Here is a 17,897-nt window from a genome sequence, read left to right as displayed (position 1 = left end):
GTTGGGGTGGGGTTGACGTCATCCTTTTGGTCCAGATCCTTTGTGTAGGGTCCTTGGCTGAAGAGATGAGAGCTGGGCCCCCTGCACCGTCCCTCCTATGTATGGCCCGAGCTGCTGCCACTCCCCATAGGGCCTGTGGCCGTCGGGAAGGGCTCTCCTTGGGGCAGATGTGGGCGGGCGTGGAGCCCGTAACCAGGGAGAGCTGCGTTTTCCCGGCCCCTCAGTGGGTACTCTTGTGCAGGGCATGAGCTGTTCACTCACCGGCTGTCACAGGGCCCTGGTAGGGGCAGAGGGAACCCGCCCTGCGGGGAAGCAAGCGGTCAGGCTCCCGAGGCTGGGGTTTGGGCCCTCCCTCCTTCCTCTGGCCTCCATCCTCCTGTGACTTCGGTCTCTTTCCCTCCCATCTCCCCTCCCTATGCTAGGGTGACTCCATTAGGACTTTGGGGAATAGTCTTGGGGTTCAAACGGACTCTGGAGGAAACGGAAATGACTCTCCACACAGAGAAAAGTGCTGTGTCTCGTCAGTAACCCAGGAACTAGGAATTTAAGTGATAACGGGATACCTGGAAATTGTTTTATACAATTGGCTCATTTTGAGCTTTTATTCAGTGTATAACTCTCTGGGTGTGTCTCGAGATGTAAACGCCTCATAGTTCATATTGTCCAAAATTCCGGAACCCCAGAATACTGAAAATGGGCCTTTCAGTCCCTGGGGGACAGTCCCCAAGCACCTGCTCAGTGCTGGGCTGCTCTGAAGCAGGGAGGCAGAGCTGGAGGTCATCACAGTCTGGACCAAGCACACACGTGGGGACAGGTGTGACTGGGGTGGCAAAGCGGTCACGAGCAGAGCCCTGCAGGCCAGCACCTCTGGATGGATCCAGACCATGGCCCTCCCTGGGGGTGACCTTCACGAGGACTGGTGGGCACCAAGCTCTGCCACAAGAGGAACCTAGCAGGGACTCAACACGTGCCTTTCGATGTGAAGGAGGCAGACAGGACGAGGGGGCGGCCGGAGCCGGGGGACAGGGAGGAGCTTGTCTTACCTGGGGAGCTGTAAGTCGTGCAAGGAGCACACTCTGTAAGAGGGGAGGGGGCTGGACGGCAGAGGCTTTGAATAGCATGCCGAGGAATTATCTGGCTCCTCTGACTGCGAGGTGTGCCAGTTGTCAGTCGATCGTCTCTCAGCTCCAAACCCAGCCTCCCTTGCCCTGCTTTGCCACCGTGGAGCTGGGCCCTGCAAACGTTTCTCCCCCTCCAGCAGGCGCAATGCTGGGCCTGGTCAGCAGAGGGCGCTGGAGGGCCCCGGGCTTTTGTTTCGTGGCCTAAGCAGGTGGCTTCCACATCAGCAGCTGCCTTCCCTGCCAGATGAAGCCCCTCGCCCAGCGAGGCCAGCTGCAGCCCAGTGAGCCCCGGCCTGTGGCAGCCTAGCAAACTTCCACCACCCGGCTGGCTCAGCCGCACCCTCTCCAACGAGGTCTGCCTCTCAGTCTCGGGTGGGGTGCAGCTTCTTTCAAATGTGTGCCTTCCCTGGGTGCCCAGCCTCCGCCTCGGTGGGGGGGGGGAGCCCGCTCCTTACATCCGCTATTTCTGTTCTCTTTATTCCTCTCAGTAGTTAATCCCCGTTGCTAATTAATAATTCTCTATGTTAAATTTTCCCCGGTTTGGTCTCCTGACTGGACTGTGACGGATACATAGGGTGGCTACGGTTTGGATGAGAGAGCGTCAGATCTTTGGGTCTAGAGACCCAGGTCTCTCAAGCTGTGTGATGTTGGCTAAGCCTCCCTCCCTCTCTGGGCCTCGGCTTTCGGTGAAATGAGTGGTTTGGAGTAAGTGAGCCCAGATGTCCCTTCTAGCTTTGCGTGTCTGGCCCTAAGGCCTGGTAGGTCCCTCACGTCTTTAAGAACCCACCCCTCTAGTGGCACAGATGGGGGGTCAGCCTTGGAGTGGGGTCCGAGGGGCCAGGAAGGACTCTAGTCTGGAGTCACAGGGCTATGGATGCACCTGGCTTCTCTGAGACTCAGTTTCATCCTGTGCGAGGTGCGGGTCTTCCTGTTGCCTCACAGAATGGGGGAGCAGTGAACCCGGAAGAGAGTCGAAGCCTCTTTATGAACTGAATCTCTGCCCCCAGCGAAGCATCGTTGTCAGAGAACGTGCCAGAGGCGAGCTTGCAGAGCGGGGGCGTCGGGAACCCAAGGGTCTGCAGGGGCTGCTCCTGATCATCCTGTGACCTCACCCCCGGGCATTCGGCGTCCTGGCCCACCTCGGTGTGTCGACACATCACTTCCACCTCCGCCTCTCTTGTCCCGTGGCCTTTCCCTGCGTGTCCGGCTCTGCGTCTGCTCTCTTCTAAGAAGGCCACCAGTCATATGGGTTGGGACCTGCCCTAATGGCCTCCCGACTCCATTACACCTGCCAAGACCCTCCTTCCACATAAGGTCGTATTCACAGGCACTGGGGGTTGGGCATCAGTATCTTTTGGGGGGAACCCAGTTCAACCCATAACTGTAAGCAGAGCTCTTCCTGTGGTGTCGGTGCCTCGTGCGTGTTGAATAAATACTAGCCCTTCTTATGGCTTCTGAGGCTCGAAGGAGACAAAGTTCACAAAGTCCCTTTGCGCGTGATAAACCGGGGCAGAGCCAGGCTTGGCCATTGGTGCTGTCTCGACTGATGTTATAGGAGTTGCCTTCAGCTGGAGGCAGAAGCCACAGACTCCTCAGGGAAGAGAAGGTACCAGTCAGGAACTCTGCGTGCGGAGGGCGGGGAGGGGAGAACACAGGGGGGCAGGAGGCATCTCCCCACCATTGGTGGCCGGCTGTGGGATGAGTGCCAGACACACCGGGAGCAGGGCCCAGAGTGTGGGCAGCTCAGGCAAGGCCAACCCAGGGCAAAGGCGGAAAGAAAGTGCCACCTCTTGGGCCGGGCCTCGCCGCTGGGATGGCTTGACGGCCTGGTACGCTTGCAAGGTCCTGTTGTCTCTGCTTCCGAAATATCTCCCGAGCCACATTTCCTTGCAGCGCCTGTTCAAGCCGTCATGGCGTCTCCTCTGGACAAGCGTGAAAACCTCAACCCCAGGGCTCCCTGCTTCTCCCTTTGCCCTCCCTCCCTGCAGTCATCTGTTAACACAGCGGCCAGACTGCCCCTTTTGAAAACATAAGTCAGATGGGGCTTACACCTGCTTGCACCTCCACAGGCTTCTCATTGCTCTGGGATTCCCTTGGCCTCCAGCCTCCTCTCGACTGGCTTCCCTACCATCCTCTTGCTCCCCCAGCACCACCTCCCTGTCTCTTCCAGTTCCTCCAACACATCAAGTCTGGTCCTGCCTCAGGACCTTTGCACTTGCTGCCTGTTTCCTCTGTATTGGAAAGTCCTTTCTCAGGTCTTGGCCTGGCTTCCTCCTCTTGTGATTCATTACAATCTCTGTTCAGATGTCTTCCCTGCTGACCCCATTTAAAGGAGCTCCCCGTGCCAGTCTCTCTCTGTCTCTGTGCTCTTTCTGTTTTTCCTAATACTTACCTTGATCTGAAATTATCTTGTGTTTTATGTATCTCCTTGTGTGTCTGTTTTTGCTCCTAGAACGTAACAGGCAGAAAGAGATGAGGAATTATGAATATCTTGTTTACTTCTGTATCTTTAGTGCCAAGAACAGGGTATGGAATAAATGGGAGCTCAGGAATATTTGTTGCGTGAATGAACAATAGGACCAAAAGGACGTGGAATGTGTGTGCGGGGAGGCATTGGGGGAATTCAGTACGAGCCCTTCTCGCCACTTGTCCCCTGGTCCCCAGTTTTGATAAATAAACCTCTGCAGAGGAGGCTGAGTAATATTTGTAGTTGCCACTTTCTCAGTGTCGTCGGCATTGTACTAAGCTCCTGGCAAGGACGATCTCATCTGTCCTCCTGTCGACCCCAGAGGCAGGTGCTTTACCGTCCTCGTGTGGCAGAGAAGGGAACTGACACAGAGAGGTTCAGCTGATTGTCTAAGGGAACACAGCTAATGCATGGTGGAGGTCGGGCTCCCGGCGGGCAGTGTCCCTCTCTGGCTGGTGTACCCACCTCTTCTGTCACTTGCACGGCAGGAAATGGCCTGACGGTCCATCCTGAGACCTTGCTCTACATCCAGTTTCCCCGTATGGGACCCCGTCCTACTTTAGGGGGTCCCCTGAGATTATGGGGGTCTTCCTGGGGTTACAGCCTGGCTGCCAGACCTCTCTGATGCTCGACTCTCCGAATCTTGACCTTCCCTACATTCCGGCTTGTTCTGCCCGGGACCTGGTGCCGGGCAGACTGTCCTTGTAATTCACTTAACGGTGCTTTTGGCTGCAAGTGAGGGAAACCCCGACTCAACCTGCCTTAAACGAGGAACTTTATCATTTCTGGTAACAGGTGTGGAGCCCTGCGTGGACCCTGCCGCCAGCAGTTTCCTGCTGCATCCCCGCGAACCTGTCCATCTCCATGCTCATCAGAGAGAGGGAGGAGCTGCTGAGGCTGCCCACTGAGGTCCTGGGGCCCAAGGAACCGGCCGTCTGCTCCAGGACACAGCCATTGGATGACTAAGGAGGGGACCGTGGAAATTCAGGCATCTGGGAAACGCCCCACTCCTCGGTGCTCACAGCCAGAGAGACCAGCAGGATGAACCCACCACGCTCACAGCACCGTGTGCAGCACCGCTGTGAGGAGCCAGGACCCCGGGTCATCAGGGTGAAGCCCAGTGCGAGGCAGGGCCACACGGGGGCCCAGAGCACAGAGTCTGGAGCCAGCTGGTCTCGGTGGGAGCCTTGGCTCTTCCCCCTGGAAGCTGTGGACCCTCGGGCATGTCACATACCTGTCAGTGCCTCAGTTTCCTCTTCCATAATACGGGGCTGGTTACAGAGCCTGCTTACAGGGTGGTCGTGAGGCTTCAGCGAGTCACTGTATGTGAAACCCTTAGAGGAGGGCGGCTCACATGGGGGGTTGGCTATTCCACCCCCACCCCACTAAATCTCATCCCCTACTGCCTTCCGAACCTGACTCAGTTTCCCACATCTCCCTGCTCCCCAGACCAGCGGCCGCCCGAGGGAGTCGGAGGCAGCCGTCGGCCCAGGTCGGGCAAGAAGGGCTGTAGAGAATTTCAAACAAGAATAAAAGCAATAAGAGTCAGCCTGCTTTTCATAATCACCGTGCACCCACAGCTCCAACCAATGTGAGTGATAGCATAGCCCCCCTGCCGGCGTGGACGGTGCTGCCTCCCCGCAGTCTGGGGACGCCCCAGCCCAGCCCCTCTGCTGTGCCCTCTAGGACCATGGGGCGCCATCAGCAGGACTCCCCACACACAGCACCCCCCCCCGCCCCCGCAGCCCCTTCCCCTCTTGGTCTGGAGGACGCCTGGAGCTCCCCCAGCACACCGTGTCCCTGGCAGCCTTTCAAGTAGGTTTTTCTCCTCTCCCACACTCCGTGTTCGGCGGGGGTGCCTTGCCCATCCTTGCTGTCCAGGGCAAGGCGTGGACGATGAGATTAAAACCTCTGCCAGCCCTTCTTCCTTGCAGTCATCTGTGGACCCCGAGTTTGTGTCTCTGAGACTGAAGCTCTTAGCCTCTGGCTACCTGCCAGGCCTCTAATATGGACTTCGGGTCCAAATCTGGGGGATTTTAGAGTCTGCAGAGAGGACCCCTCCAGCACCCCAGCCTCTGGGTTCCTTAGACGCCTCTCCTCCGATGCACTTGTCCTTATGCCTCCCTCAGCCAGTCACCCCTTGGTTACCCCTGGACCTGTTTTCACCAATATCTGGCAGCTGCCCTGCCCCACAGCCTGGAGGGTTCCTTGCTTCACCCAGCGCCTCCTGTCTTGCCTGTCACTTGTCTTGCCTGTCCTGCCTGCATTTCATTTTATGCTGGGACCTACGAATGAGGTAGCCGTCCTGTTCACTGCTGGCTCCTTCTGTCTTTCTTTCTGGTTCCTTCTCATCTCTCTGAACTCTCCCTGTTGGAGGGCCCCAGGGCTCAGCCCCCGGAGCATCCTCTCCACTGGCGTCCACACCCCTGTGATCTCATCCAGCTCATGGCTTGGGTCGCCATCCACGCCCTGATGTCTCCCGGGTTTCTCTCCAGTCTGGTCCTTTCCTTTGAAATGCAAAGCTGTCTGTCTGGCTGCCTCCCTGGGTCTCCACTTGGCCATCTAATACACATTTCAAACTGGGCAAGTCCCCAGTGGAATTCCTGACTGTCCCGTCCCTCTCTAATCTTCTCCGTCTCAGAGAATGGCGACTCTCTTCCTCCAGTTCCTCAGACCACCTCCTTAGAGTCATCCCCGATGTCCCTCTTTCTCTCACACCTGCTTCCTAGTCATCAACAACCCCGTTGGCTCTACTTTCAAAATATATTCAAACGCTGACCACTCCTCCCCGTCTCCATGATGACCACCTGGGCCAAGCTGCCTTCACCCCTCCACTCCAAGCTGGTCTCCTTGCTTCTGCTCTTGCCCGACCCCTACATTCTACACCAGAGAAGCCAAAACTGTAAACTATTCGTCAGATCATGCCACTCCTCTGCTCACCTCCACCCCCCCGCCCCCACAGTGGCTTTCTAGCAGACTTGAAATAAAATCCAGAGTCTTCCATGCTTGACCTGGCTATAGACTGCCTCTCTGACCTCATCTTCCACCTCCCTCCCCCCACCTCACTGCCCTCCCATCGAGGTCACACCTGCTGTCCTTCCACCTGGAGCGCTCGTTCCTACGTCTCTCTGTGACCCACTCCTCACTCAGTCAGGTCTCTGCTCAAATGTCAGCTCCTCCAGGAGGCCTTCCTTGATATACCCTACCTCAGTAGCACTTCCCAGCATGCACTTCTCTTTCTTCCCCTCCTCCTCTTCCTTCTCCTCCCCTCCCACTTATTTAACTTCAGAGCACTCATCAGCTACTAACACAAACTGTATTTTTCTGGCTATCGTCTTCCTATCCTGCTAGACTGTTGCTCCTTGAGGACAGAACTCTGATCTGTTTTTTTTCCTGTTGTATTCCAGCCAGTCAACAACTGTTACAATTTTTGAAAAAGTTTATTGTTCATGTCACTCTCCCTGTGACCCTCCCCACACACATTCTAACGTCTCTGAAATCGGGATGTTTCTTAACATCACCGCTGGCTGGGAAGCAGTCATAACACAGTTGTCACAGCTCATATGTTCCAATCACGACTTCCGGATCAGGTGTCAGCAGCTGGGAAGGAAATCCGGAGACCACGGCCAAGCGTTGTTTTAAGAAATGCGGCATCTTCTTTATCCATTCATCCTGTGATGGGCACTTAGGTTGCTTCCAAGTCTTGGCTGTTGTGAAGAATGCTGCGATGGACATAGGGGTGCGTGCATCTTTTCGAATTAGTGTTTCCGTCTTCTTTGGGGGCACATGTGTACAGTGACGGACGGCAAATAGACTTTTGGTGGTGAACACGATGCCGTCTATACAGAAGTTAAAACATAATGATGTACACCAGAAATGTATGTAATGCTATAAACAACGTAACCTCAATAAAAACAAAGAAATGCTGCGTTACCCAGGGGCACTGAGGACGATACTGTGTGCAAAACAAGGACAAAAGCAAAACAAAGATTTTGAGCCAAAAAAGTGATTCAGAAGCGTTGGTGTCTGGATATGGTACATTTTAGGAGCACCTTTATCAATTTATCTTGCATACATTTTCTTTTTATGTATTCACAAGTGTGGCACCAAGCTATGTTTAAATAGTCTAAAATAACTTTCAGTAAGTGTAAAATAAAAAATCTAAGTAATAGGAAAGCATTATGGTATAGTTTAATTTGGCAGCATTTTCCCTTGTTAGTGGTACATAAAAATGGTGCATTTTATAAATGTGTTAAACCAAGGGTTGGCAAACTTTTTATGTAAACGGTCAGATAGGCAATATTTTAGGCTTCCCGGCGGCACAGTCTCTGTCATAATTACTTAACGGCCACTGTATTGCACCAGCAGCCACCGACAACCCTTAAATGAACAGGCGTGGCTGTGTTCCATTAAAACTTTACGGGATTTAGATTTCATATAATTTTCATGCATCCTGAAATATTACTCTTCTTTTGATTTTTTCACCTGTATCAAAATGTAAAAAAAAACAAACCACTCAGCTCCTGGGCTGAACAAAAACAGGCCCGAGGCTGCAGTTTGCTGCATCCTGTATTAAATTCAGTGAAAGGTGGTAACCCGCTGTACAGACGGGAAGCTGGAGCCACAGCGTCAATGAAATAGCTTGCTCAAGAGAAAAGACTCCTAGATCTGGGAGCTCTTAGGCATTGTCTGCTGTTCCATCTGCAGGTGGAGAAACCGGATCCTGGCGCCTTACGTACAGTTACGGTCCGCCAGTGAGCCGTTGGCATTGCCAGGACAGGATGCTTGCTGTTATAAACCGTGTTTTTCAGACACAATAATGGGTGTAAACGTGCACCCATCACAGTGCACCAAATACAGTACGCGGCACGTCTTAATGTCTTACTAAGTGTTCCTCCCCGCTCCTGCTAGGCCAGCCCTCCATCCTTTTTGGAGGGGAGGGGGCACCCTCCTGTCCCTAAGGCCGTGCGCCCCGCCCAACCCCACCCGCGCTGGGCCGCCTCCCGCCGCCACGTGTCGCCCCAGGGGCCGAGACGGGAGACCGTCAGGAGTGGGAGGACAAGCTCAGCGATCTGCGCCTCCAGCCCCCTCCCCCTGCCCCCTGGAAGCTATTTGTGCTTCTTTAAACCATCGTCCGGGGCGCTTGCCTTCCTCCCCTCACCTCTTTCTCGCTCACTGCGCTCTCTCTCCCCAGTTAGTGGTTCATTTACTGCTCAATCTGTGATTAATTAAAACAATTTAAATAACTGTGCTGATGCTAAATTCATTTGCAGCCACCTCCGCCACGCATGGCTGCCGAAGCGCGGGGGAGCCGTGGGCGCGCCCCCCGACCGCCAGGGGGCGCTGTGGTCTCAGGTTTCACCGGGACCGCGGCCTCGGCTCAGGGCCGGTTCCCGCGCCAGGAAAGGGTTAAAACGTGCACGCTCCCCGCTCCCACCCACCTTGCCTTCTTCCACGTGGGCTCCCACCGTGCCCTCGAAGTCCCCAGAGAACCTCCGGGCTAATCCAGAGCAGGAAATGTCAGGGAAGCGAACTCCGTTCTCCTGCCCCGAGTCAGCCCCAGAACGTTCTGGGGACACGTTGAGCTCAGACAGCGGGAAGGTCTGGCTTGCAGGAGGGGAAACAGAGGCACAGACTGTGTGAGCCAGAAGCCTGCAGGTGGCCTTTCTTGCTGGGAGAAAGGAGCAGCGGCGCAGGGCAGAGGCCCCGGCCTGGGTTCCTCCACCATGAGTTGTGTATTGGTTTGATAGTGTCCCCCCAAATGCACGTCCGCTCAAAACCTCAGAATGTGACCTTATTGGGAGAAGGGTACTTGCAGATGCGCTTAGTTAAGCCTCTCAAGATGAAACCGTCCTGACTTTAGGCTGGGCCCTGAATCCAAGGACTGGTGTCCTTATAAGAGAGTCACAGAGAGACGCTCATATATAGGGAAGATGGCCGTGCAGAGACGGAGGCCGAGACCGGAGTGACGTGGCCACAAGCCGAGGGGCCCAGGAACCGCCAGAAACTGGAGGAGGGAGGAACGATTCTCCCCGAAGGTCTCCGGAGGGAGCACTGCCCGGCCATCACCCGAACTTCAGACTTCTGGCCTCCAAAACCATGAGGGAATAAATTCCTGCTGTTTTCAGCCAGTTTTAACCCGTTTTAACCAGGTTTGTGTAATTGGTTACGGCCGCCGCGGAGAGCAAACACAAGGTGTTAAGAAAGAAACCAGCCTGGGAGAGCCTGCTGGGGGCAGGCGCTTTGCTAAGCGCAGTCACAGACGTCTGCTCATTTAAGTGGCAAAACCCCGTCCCAGCCCGGGGCAGCCTGGACCCACGGGCAGCTGGTGGTGGAGCAGCTCTCCCGCCTCCGTGCTCCACGGCCCGGCCCATTTCCTGGGCTCAGGTCTTGTTGGTAAGGACAGAGACGTTTGCTGGGTGAGCGAGGGTCGAGGGCGCAGGCTGCCCTCAGGGGGAGCCGGCCCGGCGGTGGGATGACGGTGACACGTGGCGTCTGGGCGTGCTCCGGTGCAGGGAGCACTGTTCAGTCCCGGCTGGCCCGCTTACAGATTCGCACGGCGGGGATGGGTGAGAGGGACCGTGACCTTGGGCCGGGCTAGGGATCCCCCCCAGCCCCCCCCCCCCCCCCCCGTGTGTTTTGCCCCCAGGGCATGCTTGGCAATGTCTGGAGACGTTTTTGGTTGTCATAGCTGGGTGAGGAGGTGCTGCTGGCAGCTAGAGAGTGGAGGCCGGGACGCTGCTAAACATCCTACAAGGCACAGGACAGCACACCCCCCCCCCCCCCCCCCCCCCCCCGCCCCCCACGAGAATTATGCAGCCCGGAGTGCCAGTGGTACTGAGCCTCTAGCGTGTATCTTTCCTGCTCCTCCATCATTGCCATAAGCTCCTCGACTGTTTGGTCCTTTAGATACCTGCCTGGCCAACTCATTCCACCTCTTTGCTCAAAATGCCACCTTGTCGATGAGACCTGTTCCAACCATCTTATTTAAAACGGCAACCCTGAGGCTGGCCCGGTGGTCTAATGGTTACGTTAGTCACACTCTGCTTTGGTGGCTGGGTTGGGTTCCCAGGTGTGGACCTACACCACTCCTTGGTGGCCATGCTGTGGCAGTGAGCCACGTACAAAATAGAGGAAGACTGGCACAGATGTTAGCTCAGGGCTAATCTTCCTCAAGCAAAAAATAAATAAATAAATAAAATGGCACCCCTGCTCCTCCTCTATGGCCCTCCCTAATCCCTCTTATCTTGCTTTTATTTTAATTTTATTTTTTAAGCCTGTTTTCTTTTCTTGTTTTTTGAGGAGATTGGCCCTGAGCTAACATCTGTTGTCAATCTCCCTCTTTTTTTTTTTCTCCCCTAAGCCCCAGTGCACAGTTGTATGTCCTAGCTGTAGGTCATTCTAGTTCTTCTGTGTGGGATGCTGCCTCACCATGGCTTGATGAGCTGTGTGTACATCCGTGCCCAGGATCCGAACCCGAGTACCCCGGGCCACTGAAGTGGAGTGCACGAACTTAACAGCTACACTACCAGGCTGGCCCCAATCCTGCTTTAAAAAAGAAAGTTCATAACACATACGCCTTCTAGTATCCTAATTTTGCTACTTATTTCCCATATTTCTTGTTCATTGTCTATCTCCAACAAAGCATTTTTTTGGCCCTATCTTCTTAACTAGTGTATTCCTAGTGCCTAAATATTCATTGACTCAAATGATGCCCTTTCAGCAGATTTCTAATGCGCTCGAGCACGCTCAAGGCGCTGAGGGGTCTGACAGCAAGGAAGCCAGTGTCTCTCTTTCACCCCGGCTTTCTCCACCGTCCCTGACCTCGGAACTGGCTCCCTTTGTCCCTCCATCCCCCATCAACCAGGCCCATCCTGCAAACTCGCTCTGGCAGTCACTGCTCTGTTCCAGCCCCTTCCTGGGGACATCTGAGGGCAAAGATTCCGAAGGGAAGGGTTGGGGAGCCTTGGGACGAAGTTGTGGGGACAAAACTGCCACCAGGAGAGCTCCGTGGGGACAGAGGCGCCAGGGGCTGGCCCAGATGGGCAGGCACTCGGCCTGGAGCTTGGACGCCCGCCGCCTGGGAGGGGGGCTCAGCTGGGCAGCGCCTCCTTTGCACCTGTGTCAATACTACATTTGATGAGGGCTGGAAAGAGCAAGACAGCATGTGCCCAGGCGCATTCTTTGGAGGAGCTGGGAAAAGAAGCCCTAGCCTAATTTTCTGATCTAACAGAAAACTGGTAGTAGTTCTGTGAAAAGTCAGGGTGTGCGTTTAGGAGATGCTGACCAGCCTGGCTGTCTCTTCTGAGAGCCTGTGTGCTGGGAAGTGGTATCTGGGGAACCAGGACCAGCTCGATTTGAAGGGATGCTGGCACTCCAGCCTTCATCCAGAGGATGGCGACACGAGGATGAGGGGCTGGGGTCCCCGCCAAGGTCGGGAAGGGGTGCTGAAGAGGAGACGAGGGTGGATGAACTTGATCACGGTGGCCGTATGGGCCGGAGCCAGGATCAGTGAGGGACACTTACAGGACAGGCGGGTTTCAGCCCAGGACAAGCCAGGACCTTCCAAACACAAGCACACTTCCCGAAGGACTGGGCTACCTAATGGAACAGAACGAGGCCGTTCCCAGACGTGTCTGAGCAGGGCCCTGGTGGCCAGCTGGCTCTCTGTCCACTCAGCTCTGTGCCCAGGATGTCGCTGATCCCTGCAATGCAGTGGTGAAAAGTGGAGCCAGACACAAGTTCCAATCCTGGCTCCCCACTGACTTGCTGTGTGACCTTGGGCAGGCTGGTTAACCTCTCTGTGTCTTAGTTTCCTCATTACTAAAATGGAGTGATCCTGTCCCCACCTCATAGGGCTGTTGTGAGGATAAAATGCGTTAGTACTTGGTGAGAGTCTGGACACCTGGCAGGTAGAAACTGCTCCATGAACACCATCTGGAGCCCTCTCCTCCTAGCCCTCAGCCCCTTGGCCCTGTCACTGGCCCTGCTCTGACCCTTGGTGCGGGTTTCTAGGGCTCATTCCCTGGCTCCAGATATTTTGGTTCCCCAGGCCTGGATCTCCAGCTTAATTTCGGCTTCCTTTGGTTTCTCCTGCTGGACCTGTAGTGGGCACGGCTGGTCACAGAGTAATATAGTCTCAGTTTATTATCAGTCAAGAGCACGGAGGCTGGAGTCAGACTCACTAAGTGGATCAATTCCTTAACCTTTGAGCTCTCAGTTTCCTCATCTATAAAATGGAAATTAATAGCAATGCTTATCTCATCGGGTTATTCTGGGGTTATGTGGGGAAATTCATGAAAAGTCCTTATGATAGTGCCTGGCACCTGGTCAGAGTTCGGGAACGGCTAGATGTTGTCACTGTTGTCGTCATCATTACAGTTCCCAGCAGGCTGTTCACACTGAGCTGGAAGAGAGGAGTGCTGGGTTCAAATCCTGGCTCTGCCATTTACTAGCTGTGTGACCTGGTGTAAGTCACTGCCCCTCTCTGGGTCTCAGAATCATCATCTGCTCCCTGGAGAAGCTCTTTTGTGGGCTGCTTTTCTGTTTTCTGAGTTCTGATGCCCTGGCCTCCCAGCTTCTTCTAACCTAGATCTGCCAACCAACATGGCCTGGGCATCTGAGCTCCCAACTTTGGGCCCCTGAGTGTATGTGCTACTGGTCTGCACCCTGGGATCTGCCTGCCAAAGCCCGGAATGCCATTCCCACTGCCCAGAGGGATTCAGTGCTGGGGACAGTAGGGCTCCTGCACTGGGTGGGAGACTGACATAGTGGGCTCTGTGCTCCAGGCACCGAAGGCTGCTGTCAGCTCTGCCGCCATCTTTTCCGGCTCCTGTAGCTGGCTCTGTGGGTGCGTCAGCGACTGCTGAGCCTACCTTATCTGGGACAGCATCAGCCCCGCACACGAGGCTTTAGAATTAAGTCAAGCTGCCATTCAACCTTGGGATCCATTCTACCAGTATTACTTGAGCACCTCATCAAGCTAAGCACTATTTTAGGTACCAGGGATGGAGAAACAAAGCTCCTAGCCTCTGGCAGACTGGTTATTGTTCACCGAATTCCATTTCCCTCCCTGGAGAAGGATTGTCTTTTCCTGTCTCATTGAATTCAGGCTTGGCCAATGCGACCTGAATGGGCTTATGTGTACCAGCTAGTTCATGCTTTGCCACATTCTCTTTTCCATCTGGTGCATCACCTGCAATATTTCGGATAGTGGCTCCCATCAGCCTGGGATGATGGAGTGAGGATGATGGTAACACGGGAGCAGAACCTGCAGCTGACCCATGTTGGACAGGGTGTGAGAAATAAACCCTTGTGCTTCTAAACCACTGAGCTTTTGGGGTTGGTTGTTACTGCAGCAGAACTTAGCTTACCCTGACGGACACACCGTTCTCATGAGGATTCTATCCTAGCAGAGAAGAGTGACAATAAATGATAAATCAATAAATGTGTAACATAGTATCAGGCACTGTGGGGACATATAAAGTAAGATAGTGGGGTAGAAAGTGATGGAGATCTATTGTAGATGGGGTGGACAGAGAAGGCCTGTGGAGGAGGTGACATTTGAGCTGAAGGAAGTGGGGGGTGGGCCAAGTGGATAATAGAGGGAAGAGCTCCAAGGCAGAGGGGCCAGTAAGTGCTAAGATCCCGAGGTCAGTATGTGGCCCCTGTGATCAAGCAACAGCAGGGGGCCAATGTGCCTGGAGTGCAGAGGTGAGGGGAGAGTGGACCAAGATGCTTTGGAGAGCAGGTGGAGGCCGGGTCATGTAGGGCCCGAGGGGCCATGATAAAGACATGGCTGGGGTTCCAGGTGGAAGGTGGAGAGCAGGGAAGTGACATGACCTAACTTACTGTGCAAAACAGGCACTCTGGCTGCTCTGTTCAGAGGAGATCTTAGCGGATGAGGGGCAAGGCAGGGGACCAGTCAGGACGCTACTGCATCTGCTGCGGTGGGAGCTCGGGGTGGCTTCAGCTAGGGTGCTGGCGAGTTGCTGATGAGAGGGGCCAGACTCAGGGCACCTTGTTTAGGTGGTGGACATTGAGGGCCGGACTGGCTTTGGTTGGAATTTCTGTCCCTGTGTTCTCCAGGGTGAACACGCATTTCCATTTATCTTTGGGTGTTGCCTCCCCATGATTCTCCATGGTTCTCGGACTCATCTGGGAACATGCAAGGTGCAGTTGGTCAACACCATCCCACATCTCCATTCTGTCGGTTTTGAGGCCATTTGAGCGTTTTTAGTAAGAACCCCGGGAGATCCCATTGCAGCTGACCTGGAGACTATACACTGAGAAACACTATCCTAGGCGATGCTCAGAAATCATATGATTCAGGGATCCATCAGATCCTGGGGGTGGGCCTGGAGGGTCCCAAGAACTCTCCTCTATGTCAAGAAGTCCAGTGAATGTTGGTCCATGTGGAAACTCTTCAGAGCTCACAGTGGCTGCATAATAGGCTGATAATTCTCCTCCCCAAATAGGAACCTTGGGGTAAAGGTCATTCCCACCTGATGCCCTCATCACTTATGGGGTGCAGCTTGTTTCGGGGGTGAAAGTGGGGAAAGAGGCTGGAACTGTGAGGAGGGAAATGTTGCAAAGAAAGAAGGTTTTGAAAAAGCTTTATTTTCAATGACATATAAACTTTGGTCCACCATGATTCACAGAGAAACATCCATAGCCTTGCTTCCATCATGCCAATAGGCTTTACGATATTAGAAAATCTCCTAAGATCCCGTGAGCCAGGACATCTCTCGCATTTCTATTTACTTCACGACCCCAAAAGGCCACTGCTACCCAGAGGGCAGTCCTGTACCAGGAGCAGAGGGCCCATTCCACGTTCACATAGTCATTGTCAGTCAAAGTCTATTTGGATCCAAAATGTAAGTCAAAAGGTCCAAATTGAAAGCCTTCTAACTCCTTGAGCAGGGAGCCAAATTTGAACTGTAGGTAGGAGAGGACCCCGAGGAGGGTTGGCACTGGATGGTTTATCAGACAAAGACCTCCGGGTTCTTAGCTCTCGGGGACTTCAGACAGGGTGTGACTGCCCTCATGGAGTCTCCGGTGACTCCAGGTGAGTCTGACAGGTGGCCTCCACTCTTGCAAACCTCTGCAGTTCCTTCCTCTCCATCCACCTGGGGTTAGTCTTGCTCTTGCTTTTTGAAGCCACGAGGTCAGGACTGCGGTGGGCAGGGGTATGGGCTGGGACGGCGGTGGTGGAGGGTGGGAGGGGCAGGTGGGCAGCTGGGTGATAGGAGGAGGCTGCCCCACACCTCTGACAGGTAGTTGTTATTGTGATATGATAATAGGGAACCATTGTCTGAGTTGACACTATGGGATGGATTGCTGGTCTTCCCCTGCCCACCCGTCCTTTCCCTCTGCAGTGTCCCACATCCAGGCCCACTGACCACCCCCCCCCACTGCTGCTGCCACATCCCACAGCCTTGCTTTCCAGGTAAAGCCACTCTGGAGGTGGAAAGCACTTAAGCAACCTCAGTGGCCCCCTGTGCCAGCCCGTGGGCTTGGTCCAGTTCACCCCTCCCCAACTTTAGCCAGACCCTGGTGTCACCTCTGGCTCTGAGCTGCCACTGAAGGCACCCCTAGCTGGTCTTCCAGTGACGCAGCCGATTGGAACCTGAGTTTACGGTCACTCCTGGGTTTCTGTCCTTACCCATTCCTGCCCTCCACTGTGTTATAACAACATGCAGGCTCACCACCGCTCTCCACTCCTGCCTGCGGGGACCAGACTCTGGATCATCCCCAGCTTACATAACTGGAATTTTCTTCTCGAACTCTATGCTTCTGTTCTCTCTGAGCCAGCGGAAGGCTGGACACTGGGAGGTGGTGGGCACACAAAATGAGAAAAGTGCCGAGGAGGCACGCAGTTCTATTCAATTCATTTACTGAGATCTTACCCTGAGCCCAGTGCTGGCTTAGCTGCTGGAAGACATCGATGAAGCAGACCTCACCAGGACAATGACGCCCATGACCAGTCCTTGCCTGTAGGACACTTGAGCTAGTCGGGGAGAAAAACTGTTAGAGAGATAATGCCAGTTCGGGGTACTAATTAGTCATAAAAGAGAAGAACATGGCTGTGTTGGGACTCTAGAGGAACCCCCAAATTTAGTCAGGGGGCAGGGGAGGGGAGGAGGGTGAGGCAGACAACCAGAAGGAGATGCTTGAGCGGATTGTCTGTGAGTCTTGGAGTCAGCTGGGTGGAATTTTGGAGCTGAGACTGTTTTGAGCAGAGCAAAGAGCAGGAGGAGAACCCCTGAGGCCCCAGTGGGCTGGGTTATCAGGGCACTGCGGGCAGTTTGGTGTGGCCGGAACACAGAACGGAGCGGGGAGATGTGTGCTGAACAGGGTGCTGATGCCACTCTAAGACGTTTGGGCTTTATCCTGTGGACGAGGGGTCAGCAAATCTTTTTTGCAAAGGAGCAGATGGTAGGTATTTTTGGCTTTGTGAGTCACACAGTCTCTGTCTCAACTACTCAGTGCTGCTATCTTGGCGTGAAGGTAGCTGTTGACAACATATAGACAACGAGCAAAGCTGTGTTCCAATAAAACTTTATTTACAAAAACAGGTGATGGGCTGGACTTGGCTCATGGGCTGTACTTTCCCGGCCCTGTCGTAGACAGTGGGGGACTCTTGAAGGTTTTAAGTAAGAGAGAAACAGGCTGGTTTTTAGTGTTGATTGGTTCATCGATTCGGTCATCTGTTCAGCAAGCATGTATTATGCTCCTAATATATGCCAGGTGTTGTGCTAAGCGCTGGGGATCAGAGATGAAGAAGACAGAGGTCCCTACTTCCAGAAACCCACAATTATGGACAGGGGACAGACTCACATGTGAGCAAATTGACTACGGGCTCCATGAGTATAGGGTTCATGTCTGTTTTGGTCGATATTGTATCTTTAGAACATAGCACATAGTGTGTGCTCAATAAATATTTGTTGAGAGAATGAATGAATGAATGAATGAATGAATTCCCCAATCCTTGTTGACTCTGGTAAGTGCTATCACAGAAGTACAGGATGCTTAGCGGAGTGAGAGAATCATTGCCACTGGGAATGTGTGTGCGTGTGTGTGTGTGTGTGTGTGTGTGTGGAGGGGGTGGAATTTGAAGGGTGGGTGGGATTTTCATGTTTGAGATTGGCAGGTCTAGAGGAGGAGTGGGGGAGGGGATGGGATTTGCCAGTTTCTCTTTTCCACCCTTTCTCTCCCATTTCCTTTGAGTTCTTCTGTTGGAATTCTTGCCACCAAGGTAGACGGGTCCCTAAACACCGGAGCGATGGAAACGCTCAGGAAGTATTTAC

At 54.0% G+C, this 17,897-nt stretch overlaps 1 long non-coding RNA gene across 2 annotated transcripts; it reads left to right on the top strand.

Annotated features, from left to right (window-relative positions):
* Positions 1-695: 695 nt before the first annotated feature.
* LOC138921182 (uncharacterized) lies at positions 696-5,136 on the top strand. Of its 2 annotated transcripts, none has more exons than XR_011433532.1 (3): positions 696-814; positions 4,384-4,669; positions 5,038-5,136. It is a non-coding gene; the product is annotated as an uncharacterized lncRNA (long non-coding RNA). The 2 variants fall into 2 exon arrangements; XR_011433533.1 differs by having other exon boundaries at positions 745-1,053.
* Positions 5,137-17,897: the final 12,761 nt, after the last annotated feature.

This window comes from Equus caballus, chromosome 28, assembly GCF_041296265.1.
Source record: "Equus caballus isolate H_3958 breed thoroughbred chromosome 28, TB-T2T, whole genome shotgun sequence".
NCBI lineage: Eukaryota > Metazoa > Chordata > Mammalia > Perissodactyla > Equidae > Equus > Equus caballus.
Note: the sequence above shows the minus strand (reverse complement) of the source record. Positions and strands in the feature narration are given on the sequence as shown.